Raw genomic sequence first — 20739 nt, forward strand, 5'->3', positions numbered from 1 at the left:
GACGAAATCCAACATCGACGGATCGGTTCACTAATGAATTCGTTCGACAATTTTATTTCAATTTATGTTCAGACGGTTCACTTCAAGTGAAAGATGGAAATGAACGAAAAATGAACTGTCTGACTCCTTATTAAAGTGTAAAATATTAACGATATTATGTAGAATTAGAATTCTGAAAACCGTATAATAACCGTAGGCCAAAAATAAATTACTATTCCGTTGAAATGGTACATAGATAATTATTATGAAGTCAAAGACATTTTTAATTAATGACAGTTTCCAAGGTTCGTGGAAAATGTATTTAATTGAAAAATTTCGCTTATATAGGCACTTTTCGGGAAAAAAAACAAACCGGGACGCTCGCAAGCTAGTGACGTAGATTGAAGTCCGGCTGAAGTCCACAATCTTCTCCTCTTTTCACAAGGAAACGATATTATTTTTTGTTGATATGATGGTGGCCAAGTATGGAGTGAATACAAATCTGACTCAGGCAATTGCGTTTCTGTATGAGGGAAGCGTTGCATCTGTTCATCGGTTAACGGTGGTTTTACGGGGTGGTTTGGTTTCGCAAAAGGTGTTAAACAAGGCTGCGTAATGTCACCGTGGTTATTCACTCCATACATGGATAATTGTTTGCAAGAATTGAAAGAGGTGGGATTGGGCGCGAATTTGAGTAATCTGAAAGTATGTTGCCTGTGATATGCTGATGATACGGTGCTGATTGCTAATAGTATGGAAGATATACAGCCTCTCATGTCTAGGATGAAAGAAGTATGCATGAAGAATGAGTTAATGATGAATGTAAGTAAGTCTAAAGTCTTGGTGTTTGAAAGAGAGGGTACGAATGAGAAGTGGCGGGGAGTGAGAAATTAGCCAGTGGCATGGAGTTGGCACATTTCATAAAAGTAAATAGAAGCGGAAAAATATGACCAACAACGTCCGTTACACCAACTGCCAGAATAGAACCCGTCCCTTGTTTATTAGACAAAAATGTGTCATTTAAAACGGCCGTTAATTTATGGACATTGTCGTAAAATTTTCCAATCAATTCGTCACTTTGGTTGCAGAGGGTTCTATCGTCACTTTACCAGTTTCTTATTTTGGGATTGAATTACATATAAAGCATTTTATTTTAAAGGGAAATATTTAAATGGGACATCTTCTTATTTTAGATCTAATTGCGCTGATGGAACCAAATGCAACGAGCTATATCACAATAATTCGGTGCATTAGGTTTTAACTTCATTATAATGTAAAAATTTGGATCAAAAATAAGAATAGGGCCTTCTCCAGTGGATTCACCCAAATTCGCAGTTATTGAAGTCAACCACATTATTGAGCAAATACATCTTTACAAGTATAGGAATGTTCAAAGGTATTAGGAACTAACACGAAAAATTCTGCCTCAACACAGGCTAGCCTAGTGAGGCGGTATTTGAGAAACCTCAACTGTACTTTTATTTTCTTTATACCGTCACAATAATATGTTTGTATTAATAGTTCTTCATATTTGTTAATTTTATAACCTGAAATATAAAAGTTACAAATCAATGTACACCATAATATGTATGTATAGTCGTAATGTGTAAACTTTCCTAAATAAAGATGGGTGCATTTTAATTAAATCAGAAAATGATAAAAAGATTTAGAGAAATCGTCTTTGCACACTTTGACCCCAGAACCCTGTCCAACTAAAGTAACACTTATACTGCGCCTCGTAAAACGATCAACTACCAGATACAAACAAAATGTCATTTCCAAAAGCTTCAAAGTGATGTTAGAACGTTGTAGACGTTGTAAAAATGATAATAAATGTAAAACATTTATTTTGGTTATGGAAATAAGCAAAAGAAATGCCAGTTAGAAATTTGTCCAACAGATGTACGAATAATATGATTGTTAAGTAACTCATGGCTTGATGCTGCAAGCAGAAGAACAGCGTCCCTGTCGGCCGTCGTTCCCTTTCACTTGGTCGGCTCGCGTGTTCGCCAACAATACTCGCACGTTACTCTTACGTCAATGCCAGCACCCATACAATGCCACTGCACGGGAAGACAATATCTTTAACAATAATATTATGGGCTTTATTAAGGGGGGGCTAGGGTTAATTCGTACGAAAAAAGGCATTTTTTTGTGAATTTTTTGTGACAACACAGTTAAAATCTCTTTATTAAATCTAAAAGTACAGTAAAGTATGACATTTTAAGAATGTTGTATAAAATTTTCACGGAGAAATATTAAAAAATACGACAATGGCAGCAATTATTCGGACGTGTCTCAAAAAAAAGTAGAATGGCGGTGCCCCTCATAACTCAGTGCTGGGTCATCTGAAATCAAAAAATTAAAATTCATTCGTTAGATAATAGTTTTTCACAGGTAACGCTGGGAGGGTTTTTAGAAATTTTAATTTTTCACTTTTTTGGAACACTTTGAAGGGAAAAACGCTATTTTTAGTGAAAAAAATCGGCTAATTTGTTATTGTAAAATAATAATTATTAACAAATTTGAAAAAAAGTCTCCAGCGTTACCTCGTAAATTATATACAGAAATAGTTTTCAAAATTTCAAAAGGGTCGGTGCAGTAGTTTTGAAGTTATGACGGGCACCGACTTTAAAAACGTGAGTTGTGGGAAAAACGCTTTAAAGTTTTGAACACTAAAAAATCTGGTATTAAACGTTTATAAGCAAATTTTATCGGCTTACCTCACACTGAATCATCAATGCCAGGTCCATTAAGGATGTTGCTATCATCCATGATGTCTAAAGCACCTTTTTGCTCCTGTCTACGACGAATCCTGCCTTCTTTAGTTTGTCTCTTAGCTTCCTGCTCTGCTCGGCTTATACGTATGGTCGGGTAGGGGTTAAAATCCGACAGGTATAAAAATACTCGTAACTTCGTCAATTTTGCTCCAATCAACTTGAAATTTGAACACAATATTCTTAACATATTAAGCATTTACTTTAAAAAAATTTAAAAAAAATGCAAAAAAAAAAAATTAAAACCCTAGCCCCCCCTTAATGTCTCTACTAGAATCTGCAACAATTTACAATTATTAATTGTTAAAAAATAAAATAAAATATTAATTTTGTCATGTCTATAGGTACTTATTCGTAATAAATTATATTATATTCCAATAGTTGAGGATATAAAATGGCAACACTTAAATTTCATCATCAATTCGTAAATTATTTTCTGTTCTGTAGTATCTTCTATGGTATTCTACATATAAACTTCATCCGAATGCTTGCTGTCACTTTTTTGTTGGTTATGTTATTTGGTTCTACTCATTTTTTGTCTATTTATACATCTTGGACGAAAGAAATCCTTCAACATCGTTATAAAATTGCAGTTTAACAGGACTATCAGATCCTAACGTAAAAGCATGGATTCCATCGCCATCAAATTAGAACCAGGCACAAGTGCGGAAGAGAGTGTTGCGGTGATATTGACGGAAATCGATATAGAATATCCCGTTTTTAAAAAAGAATGTCCGGAATCCATTTCCGAAAACAATTCAGGTATTTCGTTGTTTTCATCTAACTGTTGTACAGACACAAAATGCTACGTACTGAATTAAAGTATACGACACGAGTTTCGTAACACAAATCCCAGCGATCTCAAAGTTTTGCTGCGTGTCGTTTCTATGTCGGCATGAAATGTTAGGTGCGTATCAAATGTGATTTCCAAGTCTATCCATATAACAATGTGCTTAAGAGATGAATAAGACATTGTATAGTTAAAGGCAGCCGTTTTGGTTGCTTGGGTGAAGAACATAATGAAAGATTTCTAAAAATTAAATCCTGATTAATTGGTGACCCCATTTGACGATAGAATTTGTATCGTATTGTAGTTGAAAACAGTTTTGCAAAGTTTTTATTAAAATGAATAATTAATTGTCATCCGCAAATAAGAGAAAGTAGTTGTGAAAGATGTCGTTGATCAATAACGAGAATAATAAAGGTCCAACATTTGACACTTGTGGTACTCCAAAGTTTGTGATTAAGTTGGTAGAGTGTCAAATACCACGCGTTACACATTGTTTTCTATTAGCGAAATAACTTAACAAGTGAATTGCAATCTTTAGATCACAGGCGACAGGTCGGTATTCGGTATGCTGTCCGTATTCGACCGGTATTACAACGGAAGATTCTCCGAGGAACTAGCCTCATTGTTGCCTTCGGCACTGTTGCATAATCGGTAAACATGCCAAATGCGTGCCAAACATATTTACACGGTTGGCATTTGTTATATGAGAACGGGACGCTTCTACGACTCGTTCTTGAGTTCAACTATTTGTCGGCTCCTGTGTTTCCTCTTTTCAACATGCATATTGTATTAGCATCCGCAGAGATGACATACGCCTTGAGGGTTTTTTTTTCCTCAGGGCCTTCTGTGTAGAGTTATGTAAAAAAAGAGCTTTAGATACGTACTCTGTATATACCATTATATATTATTATACACAGTAGATCTTCCAGACCTAAAACCATGCTACTGGTTAATTATAAAGGGCATATTATAAATTATGAATTATTAGTTCAAAGAATTGAGGACAGGATCGCAACTGCTCTGTTATTAGAGACCGAAGATATATCACCAGTTTTATGTACAGGTGTAACTTTGGAGAGCTTCTAAAAATCTGAATATAATTTGGGGCTCAAAATTATTATTATTATTATTTTGCCCTTTCGTTCAAATAACGGAATTAGATCCGGTCCAAAAGATGTTTTGACTTTTGGTTTTTAATAGCCGCCACTTGTCAATTCTTTTTAAATTTGTAAAATCATCGTTCAGTGCTCTTAGTGGTGTATTGTTTCCAGTTATAGACGAATTTAAGTCGGCAACTTGCTTACTTGCAAATGCTTCTGGATTATGAAATCCCGAGAAATGCATTACGCTGTTCGTCTCAGCGTATCGATTAATCAATTCATTTTGTATTGTTTTTCCAGGTAGCATCAATGTGGAGACTGTTACCATCAAGACAGAACCTGTAACCCGAGAAGAAAGTGGAGAGGGAGTTCCTCACATGGATATTCACGTTGAACAGCTGGATGTTAAAAAGGAATGCGTTGGAAGAATTACCCAGACAGCAGGTAACACTATTTGCTTTATTTATTATCAAATAATGATATTATTTTTTACGTTCTTGTGAAGTAACTGTGCTTACCTTCAATTATTTAACATTCTTTATCCATAATCTTTTTCAGATTTATTGACAGATCTAAAGAGGCATCCCACGGAAAAACAATTCTCTTGTACCCATTGTAACTACTCCTGCTCTCATAAGTCAAAGTTCGAAAGGCACTCGCGCATCCATACCGGAGAAAAACATTTTTCTTGTTCTGACTGCAACCATTCATTTTCGCGGAAGGGAGATTTGACAAGACACATGCTGACTCATAGTGGTGAAAAACCTTTTTCATGTTCAAACTGTAACTATTCGTGTTCTCAAAGGGGAAGTTTGAAGACACATATGTCGACTCACTCTACAGTAAAACCGTTTTCCTGTTCCAACTGCAACTATTCATGTTTTCGAAAGGTACAATTGACGATACACATGCTGAAGCACGGTGGAGAAAAACCTTTTTCATGTTCTAACTGCAACTTTTCATGTTTCCAGCAAAGAAATTTAACGATTCACATGTTGACTCACAATGAATCAAAACCTTTTTCTTGTTCTGACTGTAACTATGCATGCTATCAAAAGGGAAATTTGACGCGACACATGCTGACTCACAGTGGGGAAAAACCTTTTTCATGCTCCGAGTGTAAGTATTCATGTTCTCGAAAATACCATTTAACGAGACACATGCTGACTCACAGTGGAGAAAAACCTTTTTCATGTGCTGACTGCCGCTTTTCTTCTTCTTCAAAGAAAGATTTAAAGATTCACATTTTGACTCACAGTAAAGAAAAACCTTTTTCGTGTTCCAAATGCAACTATTCGTGCTCTCAAAAAGGACATTTTACAAGACACATTCTGACTCACAGTGGAATAAAACCTTTTACTTGTTCCGTGTGTTGCTATTCATTTTCACGAAAATATGACTTACTAAGACATACGCAGATTCATTCGCATGATAGACTTTTGCCGAAACTTTCTTAAATTCACTTTAATTATTGAAGATAATATTAGCGATTCCTCAACGAATATTTGAAACAGAAAAAGATACGGTCACATCTAGAACCCAAAACCCTTGCCTTGCCGGGGCACCGCTCCACCAACTGAGCTAATGGGACCCTATCTCCTTCGGTCATATTTACTATATCATACTGTATCATACTTATAAGAACTACCGACATTGCCTTCATTTTTCTCACCGCACATTTTTATTTGCAACTATCTTTATGTATTGTATCGTTAATTCATCTCAAACATGAAATACCTAAGTGGGGTGTTAAAATAGGTTGTCCCTTGATTGCATTCTACTGTAAAACATATACTTCTACGTGAATATTGGTTTACATACAATATTACTTCTATTATAGCCATACACCTAATAATTAAACTTTACTGCTGTAATATTGTATTATTCTTATTTATAGAATAAATCCACATTATTTCTTACTTAATTTCAAAATTTTGTAAAAAATCTTGAAATAACCTTCAAGAAAATATGTGTAACTGTATTTTTGTTTGTTTTTTTTTTTAATTTACGTACCTCCTACGCCTAAAAAACTATGAATAATAACATTAACATTGATAAATAATAATAAAAAAACTCAAGTCTCAACGACTGAGATACAAAAAAAAATACAGTGTGTGGCAAGCCTACGCACGACGGAAGTGAAACTTTTAGTATTCTTCTCTCTCTCTTTTCATTTCATTCTCTTGTTTACACACGCTTCGGTTGTAGGCACGACATCTCTACATCATATTTCACTGATAGTATAATCTCGCCAATATGTTAAACAATCCTATCATGCTATTACAACAACAATACTATTTTGTGAAATATTTATCCACTCTTCTTGGTTATGTTTACCTTACGTTAATGTCATCACTGTGTGAATCAGACTCTCTTCTTCTTTTGTGATTTTCAGGGGATATTTCCTCTTGTGCCACGAATGTTTTTCTCACTTCTATCTCGTCACTACTCATTTTTGACACTAAAACTCTGTTCCAAATCGAATAAACCACAATCAATTACGTATTTCACTCGTATTACACTCACCGCGCAGTACACGGAGCAAGCAGCTGATGCCTGGCGTGGCGTCGTTGGCTAGAGAGAGAGGAAAAGAGAGAAGAGAGAGAGACAACGTTCGTCAGTGGCTCCCTCACCTCAGTAAGCGACCACGGTGAGAGAGCGACAGTGAACGGTGAGCGGTGGTGGGGGTCCCGTACCCCCACCACCAAATGATCACGGTTTTTCGTGACGGTCATGAGTCGGTTTTACTCCGGTCCTCGAAAATGCATGACGCGCCTAAAGAAGTTTCACTTCAATAAAAAAAAACGCATTTGGGATATGGAAGTAAACTCCCGCTAGAAAGCGAGGAGTGGGACGAGGAACGGGAGCTCGTCCACTTTGATCAGGGTCCGGCCAAGACGGTGAGGAACACCAGCCCCGGGTCTGAACGAACGCTGCTGAACGACGGCCATTGCAGACCACGCTGAAGACGCTTGCCTTGATTACCACCTCTGCTGCCAACGTAACTTGTTCGTATCGAAGTCATCATTAATTTATGTTCGAAGCCGAAGTAACTCGAAGTAACTCCACTGCACAGGACCATCTTTCTCCTTACAAATAAATCTGTTTGTCCTCCCTTTCATTGAGCGTTTTATTGCAGTGAAAATCAGTGGTAGCGATATGAGATGGCGGCCGATTTTGCCCTTGTATATTGTCTTATTCCATCGATGAACAGCTAGCCAGCCCATGGCGATGGGAAGATCCAGAGAACGTCTCACGTGGCCCCAAAACAATTCGATATAGTCCCCCGATTCTGGAGATAAAACGAATGTCATTTATCAAATGGCTATGCAAGTTACAACAAGTAAACATAGTAAAATACATCAAGTATCCAAAATTAATATCACTACTAATCTGTAAGGGTTATATTGCTAGAAGCTGTGGAGTGTCTATAATTTATTTTGAATCGCATGGTATATTTATTTATTTAAACGCCCATAGGGCTTTTACAGATAATAAATTATAGAGATCTTATGTTTTATATGATAAATATAGGTTATATAAAAAAATATACGAGTTAACAAAATATAGGTACAAATAATAATTGAGATGAAAAATAGAGAATCTGCCAAAATCCTCCAAATCAATGATAATGATTAGAGGAAAGTTTAAAAATAGTTTGCAGAGTAGTAGAAATAGTTCGCACATACTCCATTTAATGTTTGCCAAGTTCATATTTGACATACAGATTTAATAATAATGTGTTTATAGGCTGATAGACATTCAGTACCGTTAGTGTTCACGCAATATTTATTCCCTGCACTGTGTAGTCGGTTCATTACTGAATTTATTTCTGCTTTGGTACCTGCAATGTTACAATGGTAAGGTACCTTCTGACGAACCGTTCTACTAGGCACATGAAAGTCGATCAACCTAAGGAGTTCAGGGGAGTCAAACATGTTATTAACAATTTTATAAAGAAAAAAGAGATCAGAACATATTCTTCTTTCTTTTAATGTGGCAAGGCCCATGACTTTCAACAGTGAGGTGTAGTTAATGTTTTCAATAGGAATACCTAATCTATAATTTATGTTTCGTAAAAATTTATGTTGGATTCGCTCGATAGATTTTTCATGAATATTGTAAAATGGATTCCAAATGATTGAGTTGAATTCTAAATGGCTTCTGACAATGGATGAATACGATATTTTTAAATTTTTGAAATCTTTTGAAGTTCTTAATATGAAACCCAACATTTGCATCGCTTTAGTGGTTATATTGTTAATGTGGGAGATAAATATTAATTTGGTGTCAAATATTATCCCCAGGTCTTTTATTTCGGGTACAGATACTAAGACTTGATTATTCATATAGTATGTGAAAATCAATGGGTTTTTCTTCCTATAAAATTTCATGACTTGACACTTTTTTACATTAAGGGTTAATTTATTTAGGATACACCAATCAGAAAAGCTAATGAGATTTGATTGTAATAATAAGCAGTCATTAATCAGTCAGTCGACACTCGACAGACCGCTCTATATAATGTTCCCATATCTGCTAACAATTATTTTCAAAACTCACCTATTCAAAGACTTCACATACTCGGTAATAAGTATAGCTCAATTGATGTTTATCATCACCAATCAGTATACAAACTAAAATACAGTATACTAGAATGTTTGTAACAGATTCATAATTTTTTTTCAAACGCATATTTTATTGTCTCATTAACTAAGGTTTGTTTTGTAAAATTCCCAATCGGGCAAAATAAAGATTGATGATTACAAAGATGGTTTACAACAAACTGTAGTCATTTGGTCTGGGAGACCAGATACAGAGAGGGCGTGTCAGGGTGTTGCAGCACTACTGTCTCCCAGAATGATTGAATGTATGTTGCAGTATGAATGTGTAAGTCCGAGAATAATGTGGATTAGGTTCAAAATCGGTTTGACAAGGGTGTTTCTTGTTGTTTGTTATGCCCCTGTCAATTCTGAGAGTGACGAAGAGAAAGATGATTTTTGGACTGGTGTGAATGATGTGATGAGACTGAAAAATATTAATGAAAGGATTATAATGGCAGGCGATTTGAATGGGTGGGTAGGAATTAGACGTGACGGATTTGAATCGGCCTTAGGTATGTTTGGGGATAAAAGAACGAATGACAACGGGAACAGAATACTTGAAGTATGTTTAGAGTGGAACCTGTTTGTGTCCAATACTTTTTTCGATCATAAAGGTATCCACCAATATACGTGGGAAAGAGGAAATGAGAGGTCAATTATCGATTTTGTAGTAATTGACTCTAGGTTGAGAGCCGTTACCGAGGACACGAGAGTTTTCAGAGGGGCAGAGGTTGAAACTGACCACTTTCTGGTGGTGTCAAGAGTAAACCTCTTTCGCGGTTGGCGCTCTAAAGTGAAAACGGTACTAACTCCAACAAGAATCAAAATAGAAAAACTACAAAACGATAATGAGAGAAGTAAGTATGTGAATTGTGCAGAGATGAGATTGAATGAGAAAAAAATGGATGGTCTAAGCATAGACGAAACATGGAACCACATAAAAGTGAGTCTTTATGAATCTGCTAGAGAGGTGTGTGGAATAAGTACGCAAGGTAGAAAGAAAGGTGATGCATGGTGGGATGATGATATTAAAGCACTGGTCTCAGAGAAGAAGAAAGCATGGTTATGTCTGATTGCGGCTGGCAGTGCTTCCAGCGAAGAGAAGGATCGAGCGAAAGAAGTATATAAGGAATGTAAGAAAAAAGTAAGAGTTGGAGTGAAAGAACGAAAGAAACGCCTGGAAGAGGAAGAAGGAATGAAAATGACAAACCATTTCCAAGAAAACATTAAGTTGTTTTGGAAGGAAGTCAAAAGGTCCCGGTGTGGCCCTGAAACCGGAAGCATGAAAGTAATAAAATCGAAAGATGGAAAAATGTTGACGAATGAGGAAAAAATAAATGAGAGATGGATGAAGTATTTCGAGGAAGTCTTTGAAAGCGAAGTGAGTGACAGTGATTCTAGCGGCGAATCAGATATGAATGATGATGGACTGAATGTTACCGAAATTAGCATGGGTGAGATAGAAAGATCAATTAAGTGTATGAAGAATGGTAAGGCTGTCGGTTTCGACAATATTGCTGCTGAATATTTTAAAGGAGGTAGCCGTATAATTCTCACATGGTTGTGCAATCTTTTTAACCAATGTTTAAAGGAAGGTTACACGCCTTTAGATTGGAGAAGGGCAGTGATCATGCCATTATACAAAGGTAAAGGGTCACGTATGGAATGTGGGAATCATAGGGCTATTAGCCTGCTAAGTTCAGTTGGCAAGCTGTATGGTAGAATTTTGATTGAAAGGGTAAGAAAGGAAACAAAGGATAAAATATGGGATGTGCAAGGTGCTTTTATGAGTGGAAGGGGGTGCATGGACCAGATCTTCTCATTGCGTATGCTCACCGAGAAGTTTCTGGCAAAAAACCAGAAACTTTTCTGTGCCTTTGTAGATCTACAAAAAGCATACGACCGAGTCGACAGGAAAAAGCTATGGAAGGTGTTGTCCAAGTATGGAGTGAATGCGAATCTGACTCAGGCAATTGCGTCTCTATATGAGGGAAGCGTTGCATGTGTTAGGGTGAACGGTGGTTTTACGGGGTGGTTTGATATCACAAAAGGTGTTAAACAAGGCTGCGTAATGTCACCGTGGTTATTCAATCTATACATGGATAATTGTATGCAAGAATTGAAGGATGTGGGATTGGGCGCGAATTTGAGTAATCTGAAAGTATGTTGCCTGTTGTATGCTGATGATGCGGTGCTGATTGCTAATAGTATGGATGATCTGCAGTCTCTCGTGTCTAGGATGAACGAAGTATGCGTGAAGAATGAGTTAATGATGAATGTAAGTAAGTCTAAAGTAATGGTGTTTGAAAGAGAAAGTACGAAAACAGTGTGCAATATAGCTGTGAATGAGGAATACTTGGAGCAGGTGGATGAATTTGTGTATTTAGGAAGCATGTTTACGAGAGATGGGAAGGCCGACAGAGATATTGAAAGAAGAGTAAATGCAGGTAACTCCATTAATGGAGGACTGAACGCAGTTGGCGCTAACAAAAAATTGTCCAAAGAAGCGAAGTTAGCAGTCCACAATGGAGTGCTTGTACCTACCCTGATGTATGGAAGTGAGGCATGGAACTGGCAAAGAAAGGATGAAAGTAGATTGAATGCTGTTGAAATGAGATCCCTGAGGCGTATGTGTGGTAAAACCATGTATGATCGTGTGAGGAATGTGGATATCCGGAAAGAGTGCAAGGCTGATGTAAGCGTAATGAGTAAGATCAAGAAAGGGACGCTTAGATGGTTTGGGCATGTAGAGCGAATGAGCGAAGAAAGGAGTGTAAGGAGAATATACGATGCAAATGTGAATGGTAGCAGAAGTCGGGGACGCCCGAGGAAGACATGGCACGACCAAGTGAATCAGATACTTGAATCGGGCCATGTCAAGAGTCAGAACAATAGAAGAGTATGTATGAGACGATGTATGAATGTGAATGAGGCAAGGAGTGTGTGCCAAGACCGAGTTGTTTGGCGGTCCGTCCTCTCTGCCTACCCCTGCGGGGAAACGGCGTGATGGTTAGTTAGTTAGTTAGTTAGTTAGTTAACAAACTTACTTGTCTTGTGTGTATTACCTACTTACATTATTGTACTCTTGTAACTACACTATATTTATATAAACTTATCGAACTCATTGTCCAAATTCCAATAACACCGTAACTATATACTTGAATTGTATCTACTTAACTACCTACCTATATCTGTTATATTTTTCTCAAGTTTATGTATTAGTTTAACCTATGTTCTGTAAAATATTCAACCGACGTACTTTATACAATAAACTTTGCTTGCTTATGTTTACAAAATAACAACACCATAACAATAACCCTACACATTGTTATGTAAGCTCATACTCAATTTATTATGCTATGTAATTAAAATATTTTATAATGCTACTGAACAACAAAACCCATAATATGTATATGTAAAAGCCTTCTAGGCGTTAATAAAATGAAATAAATAAATAAATATTTTCAATAATTCGTTAAATTTTCATATCATCTGCGAACATCAAAATAAAGACACGTTTAAATACATTTGTAACGTCATTTATAAATATGTTGAAAAGAATGGGTCCTAGATGTGATCCCTGGGGCACGCCGCTTGTAGCTGTAAAAGTGTAGGACAGTTGACCTTTAATGCAGACAGTAAGCTCTCAATTAGACAGATAATTCTTAAACCAGGATAGTACGTTACCGGTTATGCCAATTTTCGCCAGCTTGCTAACAAGAATTTTATGGCAAACCTTATCAAACGCTTTGCTGAAATCAGTATATATAGAATCGACTTGTTGTCTATTAGCAAGTGCATTTGTTATATAATTTTCGTACAGGGGGCTTACTCGCTAAATTTCGATTTCACAAACGAAAACGTTTCTGTTTGGCCAAATTTATCACATCGGACTTAAAATAGTACTCTGTAACGACATGGATAAAGTCTGGTTTATTTTAGCGTCGTCGGCGTCGGATACGTTTGCATCTCACATAACTCTATACAGAAATGCCAAAATTGTCTATTGGCATATTTATTAGCGCGCTGAATTTTGACGTTTCCGCTGAATTCATAATATTACCCATTGACGCATTTTGAACAATTGATTAATTTATCACTAAATAAGGAAAAATGACCGTAAGTTGTACAATTATTTATAATTTTCATGTTTATTCTGTATTTTTTTACGTTGGTAAATGTATTTCGTAAGGTATCGTAACCTTTCCAAGAAGTAAAGGACTTTATAACCTCAAATTCGCTTTGAATGAACAGTGTTTTATACGTACAAATGACATTTATTTGTAGATTTCTTTTCACCTAATGACGCTACTCATTATGTTATTATATTATATTCACTAGGTAGTGTGTATTTTTGCCTTTGTCAGTTTTTTATTAGTCACCTCATTTGCGTGATGTTCATTTACTTATTTTACATTGTTAGTTATGTAATACATGATAATTCTCCTACAGACTATTAAACAAGGGGCATCGAGTGTGCAGCTGGAATTGTTGGTGGCGTGGCTCTCAGAGAGGCCTGCCATGGCTTCCGGTAGGTTCCAGGGCTTGGATCAGAAGAAAGGCCTCGCACAACGTTTCAAAACGACTATGTAAGTACTTACACTGAAATATCTTGGGGTGTATAGGAATTATGCTATGAAAAAGAGTAAGAATCGTATGTAACAAATATATTTATAAAAAAATAACATAAATATTTTCACTTTCAGTCAAAAATAGAATGGATGAATTCCTTCAGATCGAGCGGGAGAAGGTACAGATCAAGCGGAAGAGGCTACTGGTCGAGCAGGAGAAGATTGAACATCTCAAACAAATGAAAGAGATGATGGCTCTGATACTCTCAGAGGTGATCAAACGGAAGTGTAAGATATGATTTATTGTATATTAGACATTATAATGGCAATATACTCGTACATATATTAATATTGTCATTTAAAAACAGATGAGACAAAAATTACAACATTCTGAGTCAGATTTCTCAATAATACACCTTATAATCTATTGTAGCAGTAATTAAACATAGTAGCGAAAGCAGGTACGGGATTTTTAAAGCAAGATAGCGCCATCTTCTATAACGTCTTGTGCTTCATTATACCCCAGTAATGGCAGTGAAGATAGTGAATGCATGCGCTGTTTTTCACAATATTGCCATCAAAACTCAAATGCCAGAACCAGAGGATGTTATTATTGAAGATGATTTTTGAGAGCTGGTCAGAGATATTTAATTGTGGCGATTGAGAGTCTCAACAAGCTCACATTGAGTTAGCCGACCTTGCCTGAGGTTATTGTCGTGTGGATCGTTAATATCAAACACTTCTCTACAATCATTTTCAATAATAACATCCTCTGGTTCTGGCATTTGAGCTTCAATGGCAATATTGTGAAGAACAGCGCATGCATTCGTTATCTTCACTGCCATTACTGGGGTATAATGAAGCACACAATGTTTTAGAAGACAGCGCCATCTTGCTTTTAAAATCCCAAAACAGCGTTCTATACAATTTCTAACCCTGCATTGCAATTTCGTGTAATGCTCTTCTGGTGATGCCGGTACCGCATTTAAGATTGGGGTCATCATGTATGGCCTAAGCGGAAATGCTGAATCTCCTGAAATATTATAATATTTGATATACACATTTAAACAAATACATTAAAAATAGCCCACTTTATTAAAAACATGAATGAAATTTACCTAAAAGCCAGAAAGCTTCTCGATTATTTGCTTCTTCCAAGTGTGGTTTTATTGCCATCATTTCCCATACATGTGCATCATGTGATGCACCCCCATACCTCGCACATATAGCTATTATTTTTAGGTTTGAGTTGCATATCTACAGGTGAAAAATAGCATGATATATTTTATATGATAGGTGTATCAGCTAGTTTGTCCATATTTAAAAAAAATATATTTTTATTTACCATGAGAGCATTCATCGAATGGAAACCTTTTCGGTTGAAATATGCCTCTTCGTGGACTTTGGGTTTTATTATTGCTATATGGGTTCCGTCTATGCATCCAATTATACCCGGAAATTGATATTTCTCATAAAATCTGAAACATATATAGAGTTTTATGATTAAAATCGATATAGATACTGAACTATCAATACAGTTTTTATAATTTAGTTGTTTTTATGGTTTCAGGACAAGCTGAGAGCTGTGCTTGCAGCACTACTATGTATTGGAGACGCGACAATGCGACGCCTTATTGAAATATGACTAATTAACAGCCGATTCTGGCACATGTACCATCACTTTTTACCATTTAGTACCCACTGTAGAAAAGGTACTTTTATAACTCTTACTTATTTCCTATCAACCATTTCTAGTTGTACCAACTTATCTCTATAAGTTGTATGATCTACTTTTTTGATCTTGCATCTGAAAAAGTATGTTTCTGATTTTGTTTTATGTATTTAAATCAAAACCAAATTTTTTTCCGAAGTCATAAGATTTGTACTTAAATACTTCCCTACTTCATTGTAAACCATAAATTTAGTGTAACATTTTGTTTTATTTCAAATGACAAATTACACAATTTTTCCAAAGTAACGTCACTATTCATATTGAGTTATATTAAATGTTCAATATACCGTAGATGATATGAATAGAGTGTAGATACGTTACTGAGACAAACGTTCTTTGACTAAGTGGCAATACTTTAGCGGGCCGTTCACATAACTATTTCATTTGTGCACACATTCTTTGAATGGCTTTACTTTTCATAAGCGGTGCAACATTTTAGTTGGATTAGTATCAATATAATGATTCGTTTAGTTGGATTAGTATGTAATAATATACACATGTACTTACTGTATCATGCATTTGTTATTGCTACTACTTGTTTATCTAAATATGTTTTTACCATTTCTCATTTACTGTACGTGTTCTAAATGCATAATCTTTTCTGTAATACATTGGTAACTGTATGGAGGCTGTAAAAAGATGAATATCTGTTGTTTTCTTATAAATCTACAAATATAAAATATTACACCACATATGTAATTTAGTTGTTTTTTGTATTTCTTATTGTTCCTTCCTTCAACCTCGATACAGACAACATGTTATAAAATTAATATTACTTTAATCGCTAAGACGGACCGTTCTTTGCTTAAATTTCAAAAACAAACTGTTTCATCATGAAATTCAAGCGAAAGAAAGATAGAGCATGTGCTAAATGGGTTAGAACCAAAAGGTACCAAGTCAGTGGCGATATTGGTTTCCATTCAAATCTACATGGATGGCATTTTTACAGTTCTTCTATTCTATGACGATAATGATATATTAATTATTTAAATTGGCCTTAGACTACGCTTGTATACCAATATAATATCCATGTTGATGCATTCATTCCTCATTAGTGGAGACGTTATAGTCTGTCATCTGAATATGCCACAATCCTCGGGTAAACAAGATAAGTAACAATAAAATACAATAGATCAAAACAAACCCTTATTTGACGGAATTCCTTTCTTGTTGTGTTCCTGGGAATTTGATGTGCCGGTGCATTATTCTGTTTAATGCAGACACAATCTCATTCAAGTGTCGGCTCACTGTTTGTTGCGACAGGCTCGAGTGAAAATCATTGTGACCCTGTCGCAAGAAATGAGAGTGTCGTTAGAACCTTAAAAATAAATAATGTATTATGAGTACGGCAAATACACGGCAATAGAAGATAAGATAGGCAGAAAGAAACAATACAAACTGTATAAATGAAAGAGTACCTAGGTACTGGTAATGGACTAAAGAGAATTATTTTTAATTTCTAATTGTAATTTCCACCGGAAAGTGCTGTTGGGGATTTGCAGATATTGTAAGAAAAAATGATTAATTAAATAATGTTGTATTCACCTTAAGTTCCAAGGGCACTCCGGTTGTTCGCCTACGTACAGGGAGTATCGGCCTCAGTTCCTCACACAGAGTTGTGAAAATGTCCTGCGACAGCCGATAATTCGAAATGAATAATGTTGCAGGTATATTCAATGGATTCGAGAGATCCCTCAACTCACGTCTTCGGACTCTCTCTTCCCGGAGGTCTTCCGCGAGCAAAGCTCTATTTACAAATAGCAGGCGGAGATAACCTCCCATTGTGGCTAATGTAGGTACACAAAAAAACATAAATTATTAATAAGATTGAAACAGCCATGTACCTATTGGGCATATAAGATAAAATATTCAGCTAACTACAAGAAACAACTATTTACATCTATGGTATATATGGTAAAAGATGCATTAAAATTCTATTTTATTCAACATCAAAATTTTCCTTATAAAACTATCCCTTTGCAGCGTTGGACGTTTGCGAAAGTTTCCTTCCAATCTAAATTACGCACAAATTACTTAAATAACCCAAATTAAGAACCTAATAATCTAATTTGTTTACGTAAATAGTTTTTTCTTGTAGTAATTGTTGAAACGAAGTGTAATTTCCATAATCTGTGCCTAAAAGTGCATCGGTTAGGTATATATTTATCAATTCGGTTGAGGTATTGTTTAATTCGAAATAAAACAAATTACTTGCCTTTTAAAACTAGTAAATTCGATTTTATTAACTTCGAAAAATATGTCGTTGGGCGATATAAAGCTCTAAACGGTCCCAAACCAGAGGTAGTTCGACCTATTTTGATAAACCCGACATTCAAGCCTTTGGAGCTATAATGTTTCTAGCTTTCGGAGGTAGAGGGTACCAAAGTTAACAAGAACTGTCAAAATACAAGGAGCGACGGCAGACGTCGGTCTAAAGCGAAACGTTGAGCTGTCACTTTGAGTTGTCGATTAAATTCGGGTTTACGACTTGCTAAAGAGTACCAAAATCAGTGAAAACGGGTTTGTCAGTCGTAAACCCGCGGTACGGACGCTTGTGAGAGATACAGAGTCAGCCCCCAGGGATAGATTGGTTAATATAATTAATTAATTATAGTTGATCTGTTTGAAACAAAACCATGTTGGCAAATTGTAATGATGGTTTTCACGCTGGGGTTTATCTCTAGAAGAATTAATTTTTCAAAAATCTTGGGTATTGATGATTGGATACAAATTGGACGATAATTTTCAATTGCAGATTTATCCCCGCATTTAAATATTGGAGTCAAGTAACTTTTTTTCCAAAGTTTTGGGAAAATTCCCGTTGACAGAGACTTGTTAAATAATATGAACAACGGAATGGATAAGCTGTCTGCACAGTTTTTAATCAAGATGGGTGGAATTTGATCCGGCCCGGAACTTAATTTTGGTTCAAGTGTTTTAAGGTAATTTGTAATGTCGGTGATGTTAATATTAATATTTGATAATTGCAAGTTTATATCAGAATTAAATTCCGGAATTTGTTCATCTGAAATGTCAGGTTCAAACGCATCTTTAAAGAAATCGGCAAACATGTCAACAATTTCTTTTATGTTGCTAGAACTCCTTTGTTTATGATTCATAGTTCCGGGGATCCCGACTTCATTTTTTTTCATAGACTTTACGTGTTTTAGTATTTTCCACTTCCATTATATAATTTTTATAACAATTTTTAGACAAATTTTTGCAAGCTTTCCTGACACTTTTAAATTTAATATAATTAGGTACAGATTTATGTTCTTTATAGATTTTATGAGATTCTTTTTTAAAATTTATCAAGTGAATTAATTCCTTAGTGAACCATATTGTATACGTTGATTCTTTATGTTGGGTAAGAGGAATATTATTTGAAATTACTATATTGAGTTGCGAATAAAAAAAATCAGTATTGTAATCAATATCACCGTCATTTAGACTTGTCCAGTCAATGTTAGACAGTACCTCATTAACTTTATTGTAATCTGCGTTTTTAAAATTATAACAAATTCTTGAGATTTTAAGATTATCATTTCAAGTGTAGGGTATAGAAATTATAAGTGTAGGATGGTGTTTATCTATAGGGACAATGAACTCAGGAGATTCGTATACATTTACATTATCTTCATTTGAGAATATCAAATCGAGAATGCGATTGTTAACATTGGGTACGTTATTAAATTGAGAAAGATTTAAATAAGAACACATATCCAGAATATCCCTTTCACAATCAGAAATTGGCGAGTAATTAGGATCATTAAACTTACAATTCGGTAGGTTGTAATCACCACAGACAATTATTTTGTGTGTTGGATATTTTGTTTTTACATACTCGACGTCCTCACAGTGATTTTTGTATATCGACAAGTCCGAGTTGGGAGGAATATATACACTGCCAATAATAGTTTTACATGATTTTCCGCTTAATAGTATAAATATTTTCTCAACATCATAATTTTTATGTTTAATTAATTTAGAGTTAGTGCTTTTAAGACGCCCCCTCCTCTTGATTTGGCACTAGTATTATGGCTCCGGTCCATTCGGTATATGTTGTGATTCGGTAATCCGAGCTCCGCTGAATGAATGGAAGGTTCCAACCAGGTTTCGGTGAGTACGATGACGAAGGATGTTGGAGCTGTAACTTTGAATTTTCCGAGTTTTGATTTGATACCCCTGATATTTTGGTAGTAGATGCAGCATGATCCCGGTTTATGTTTATTAGATGGCCTCTGTAATTTCACATCAACCACCTTCGTGCTTAATTCTTTAACATTTCTGATATTCTGATAGTACAGGTTACATTTATTTAGTTGGAGTTTTTTGGTAAAACATCGATAATTTTGGGGAGGTTATTAATATATTTTATAGTTAAATTTGGTTCGCCATTTTTCTTTCTAGTTTCCAGTTCGTCCCGAAGCATCATAAGTTGTTTTCTTTGTTGACTCGTCTGATCGTTGCCAGCTTTAACACCATCTTTGAATTTTTTGTTATTAATTAAGATTGTCCGGACTAAATGCTCCTCATTGAGTTCTATCTTGATTGGTCTACATTTGTTTGAAATTTTCTTCGTTCCCAACCTGTACATTTTAATGTCTTGAGTATTAATGGTAATATCAATATTTTTCAGGGCCGTAGTAACTTTTTAACATCATCGGAAATATTTATAGATGTTAGATCTGACGTACTCTCCGGGACATTGAAGAGAATTATGTTTTTTGCACGAAGCTTCCTCTCTTCAATTTCGGTTAATACTTCACAAATATTAGGTGGAGGATTTGTGGGGTTAGTATCAGTAGATTGAGTAAGAGCTGCACTTTTTAAGGTCGATAATTCTCCTTTGAGAATACCCATCCGGACGGCCATTAATCCTGTTGTTCCCAAGAGTTCCGTTGTTAAAGGTGTTATTTTTCCCATTTGTTCCTTTGTGAATTTGTTACCCGGGTCATTTATAATTTTGATAAGGGAACTAAGTAGATCTTTAGCCTTTGTCATGTAGTTGAGCTAGTTTTCGTTTAAATCCATGTTTAGTTAATACGATGTTTACACTATTCTTTGAAAAATTTGATACTAGCGCCTATTTCCCGCAATCAGTTAGGCACGATTCAAAAATGATGACACTATTAGCCAATAGCGAGAAAATGACGACACTTGCAACCAATGACAAACTTATTTTT

At 35.5% G+C, this 20739-nt stretch overlaps 2 long non-coding RNA genes across 2 annotated transcripts; one reads left to right on the forward strand and one right to left on the reverse strand.

Annotated features, from left to right (window-relative positions):
• Positions 1 to 3224: 3224 nt before the first annotated feature.
• Positions 3225 to 6501, forward strand: LOC149415731 (uncharacterized). Its single transcript, XR_016303568.1, has 3 exons — positions 3225 to 3518; positions 4947 to 5090; positions 5205 to 6501. It is a non-coding gene; the product is annotated as an uncharacterized LOC149415731 (long non-coding RNA).
• A 7369-nt stretch (positions 6502 to 13870) lies between these two features.
• LOC149415732 (uncharacterized) lies at positions 13871 to 15858 on the reverse strand. The gene is made up of 3 exons (XR_016303566.1): positions 15167 to 15858; positions 14940 to 15078; positions 13871 to 14854 (listed from the first exon to the last, which is right to left on the reverse strand). It is a non-coding gene; the product is annotated as an uncharacterized LOC149415732 (long non-coding RNA).
• Positions 15859 to 20739: the final 4881 nt, after the last annotated feature.

The sequence above is a fragment of the Hesperophylax consimilis genome, chromosome 17, assembly GCF_061612785.1.
Source record: "Hesperophylax consimilis isolate HC1 chromosome 17, BYU_Hcon_1.0, whole genome shotgun sequence".
Lineage (NCBI taxonomy): Eukaryota > Metazoa > Arthropoda > Insecta > Trichoptera > Limnephilidae > Hesperophylax > Hesperophylax consimilis.